This window comes from Eulemur rufifrons, chromosome 2, assembly GCF_041146395.1.
Source record: "Eulemur rufifrons isolate Redbay chromosome 2, OSU_ERuf_1, whole genome shotgun sequence".
Classification (NCBI taxonomy): domain Eukaryota; kingdom Metazoa; phylum Chordata; class Mammalia; order Primates; family Lemuridae; genus Eulemur; species Eulemur rufifrons.
The window spans coordinates 6771617-6775298 of record NC_090984.1 but is presented as its reverse complement, the minus strand read 5'-3'; positions in this window follow the sequence as shown (position 1 = coordinate 6775298).

Below are 3682 nucleotides of genomic sequence, written 5' to 3'. Positions count from 1 at the left end.
AGAGTCCACCTGGAGGGAAAAGGCCACTTGATGCTGAGTTGGCCGGGACAGGGCGGAGGGAGCCCAGGCACCGATGGGGTGGTGGGCTACCATGCTGGGAATCCGACACTCGCACATGCAGTAGCCAGTGGTTCCGCCCCAGGCCCATGGCCCAGAGGGGCCCCCTGGCGCAAGGCCCAGAGGTGGCCTGTGGGTCTATGAAGAGGCACCAGGGGCAAAGGGTGGCAAACACGCCCCCTCGGCGCACTGCACGTTCATGACAGCCACACTAGGGCCCTAACGCAGGGTGTGTGCCGGGACGGGGAGTGGTTGCCTGGCCCCATCTGCACACATTAAAGACAAAGGCAAACCCAAGAGAATCACAAATACGTGTTCAAACAAACAAACAAACACACACCGAGTCCGGGCATGTTTAGAGCTGCACTGTTCCCAGCTGCCACAAGGGGGCAACAACCCAACGTCCATCGGTGCATGATGCGTGGACAAACAAAACGTGGTCCACTCGTACAAGGGGATACTATTCAGCCATAAAAAGGAATGAAGCACTTAAAAACAGCAACTTAAAGTACTGTAAGCAACAACAAAAAAAGAAAAAGAAAAAAAAGGAATGAAGGTCTGATCCACGCTACAATGTGAATGAACCTCAAAAATATGCTGCTGAGTGAAGTCAGACATAAAAGGTCACATAGTGTGTGTGATTCCATTAATGCGAAATGTCCAGAACAGGCAAATCCACAGACACAGGAAGCAGATTAGTGGCTGCCAGGGGCTGGGGGCTGGGGAGTGACTGATGAAGGCGGCGGGGTTTCCCGTTGGGGGGATGAAAATGTTCTGGAACTGGACAGAGGTAATGGCTACGCCACATTGTGAATGTGCTCAGTATCACTGACTGTCCATTTTAACACAGTTAATTTTATGTTGTGTGAATTTCACCTCAGAAAACACAACACACCCCCCCCCCCTTCCCGACAGGTTCATAGAGGCCGGTCCCCTTAAGAATAGAGACCAAAGGCTCGGTCGACATGGTAGATCACACCTGTAATCCCAGCACCTTGGGAGGCCAGGAGTTCTACACCAGCCTGAGCCACACAGCAAGACGCCATGTCTAAAAGAAACAAAAATAAAAAATGAGCTGGGCGTGGTGGCATAAGCCTAGAGCCCCGACTACTCGGGAGGCTCAAGTGTCCAAGGCTGCAGTGAGCTATGATTGCACCACTGCACTTTAGCCTGGGTGACAGAGTGAGACCGTCTCTTAAGAAAAAATTTTTTAAGAACAGAGATCAGCCGGGCGCGGTGGCTCACACCTGTAATCCTAGCACTCTGGGAGGCCGAGGTGGGTGAATCGTTTGAGCTCAGGACTTCAAGACCAGCCTGAGCAAGAGCAAGACCCCGTCTCTACTAAAAATAGAAAGAAATTATATAAACAATTAAAAATATATATAGAAAAAATTATCCGGGCATGGTGGCGCATGCCTGTAGTCCCAGCCACTCAGGATACTGAGGCCGGAGGATCGCTTGAGCCCAGAAGTTTGAGGTTGCTGTGAGCGAGGCTGATGCCACGGCACTCTAGCCTGGACAACAGAGTGAGACTCTGTCTCAAAAAAAAAAGAAAGAAAGAAAGAACAGAGACCACAAGGACATCCGGGTGTGACAGCAAGTTTGCCTATAGGAAGGCCTGTGTACTGGCATAGCAGGGGGTCCCCCCTCCTGGTCGGGACAGACCATGCCCTGTCAGCTGAAGACCCCACACCCCGCCACAGAGAGGGCTCCTCTGATGGGCAGAGGGTGGCAGTTGTCTCTCAGATGGCTCGCAGGGGGCGAGGGGCAGACGAAACGACGAAGACACAACGAATGGCTCCTGTACGTTATTTTACTTTGAATATGTAGGAAGAGAAATCCACAAACGGGAAGCTATGTTCTATGGTTATGTCTTTTAAACAATGTTCTGTATTTACAAGAAAATTTTTTTCCTGATCAAAAAAAGCACCAGCTGAAAAGTTACAGGCTGCTAAAACTGTTAAGATATTACAAACCCATTAAAGGACATTATACGAAACATACTTGTTGGAAAACTTGAACAAAACAAAGAGACAACAGAAGCAACTCATTTAGCCACTGTGGTTCCAATCTCCCCACCTGCGATCCTGCTAAGTGGGGCCGGGAGTGCTGACCCCACGGAGAGGACCCTGGCCTCACTGGAGAGCCACTGTGGGGACCACACTGGGGGAGGCAGCAGCCTCCCTTCCTGCCATGCCCGGCCTCCTGGGGGCCGGACCCCTTGACCCCCTGACCACAGAACCAGGCGGGAGGTGCACTGAGGGTATGACCAGCTTTCAGCAGTTTATCTGCCAACAGAATCTCTTTCTTTTACCCCTTCACACCTCTGCTGAAGGGTCTGGAGTTTTTAATCTGTTTTTCCTAAATACCTAACTATGGGACACTACGTGTGACATCTCCCTGGGAGCTTGCCGCCTGCCTTCCAGTCTTTTTTTTTTTTCTTGAGACAGAATCTCACTCTGTCACCCAGGCTAGAGTGCCAGTGCAGTGGCGTCAGCCTAGCTCACAGCAACCTCAAACTCCTGGGCTCAAGCGATCCTCCTGCCTCAGCCTCCCGAGTAGCTGGGACTACAGGCATGTGCCACCATGCCCGGCTAATTTTTCTATATGTATTTTTAGTTCTCCAGCTAATTTCTTTCTATTTTTTTAGTAGAGACGGGGTCTCGCTCTTGCTCAGGCTGGTCTCGAACTCCTGAGCTCGAAAGATCCACCTGCCTCGGCCTCCCAAGGGCAAGGATTACAGGCGTGAGCCACCGCGCCCGGGCCTGCCTTCCAGTCTTGGGATTGAATGAGACGCCGTGAGGCACCAACTTTGGACTCACAGGAAGGTACTTGATGTAATCAGATCTGCTGAGAAGGGAGGCTCAAAACTTGCGCCCACACGCTTGCATGCACACACACACACAGGCACGTGATTTGGCTTCCATAAAGCTCGAGTAGAATATTAAATATCGAGTACTGAATTTTTAATTGTAAACTTGAAAACCTCATCCTTAACTTTACGTATACATAGATAGCAGGGTGGTCAGTAAAAGCACTTCAACATCAGGACAGGTGTTAAGCTCTGAGGTTCTTTTTTCAATTGCTCTACATACAAAATGCCCTAGAAGCAAAGAAAGGCTTAAATAAATAGGCAGAAACGAACATGATGCACGACGTGATTGAGTGAACGTGAGTCTGGAGAGGCGGGACGCTGTGGGGTCCAAGCTGGCAGAAACAGATCCTGGAGGCATGGAAGCTGCCGTCTCAGAGGCAGAGGGGAGGACCCCGGGGCTCCTTCAAGGTGGGGCCAGCAGAGGTCATGGCTGCGGAGGAAGACGGGATGGGGACAGCTTGTGGACCAAGGCTGCACACTTTTCTATTGGCCTCACTGGCCTGGGGTGGGTGTTGGCCGAGGGGACCACCCCTCAGGGCAGCATAGGACAGGGCCAGGCTCTCCCTGGTGACCCAGAGACTGTGTGTCCACAGAGGACAAGCCCCTACCAGCCTGTCCTTGATGCCACCCTGGCAGTGGGCGGTGGCCCTGCTATGGCTAAGGCACACCCAGGACTCAGGGGTCTGAGCAGCTGACCTGAGCGATCCCAAGGTCCCCTTGGTGAGAGGCACCCACGACCCCAGGAGCAGC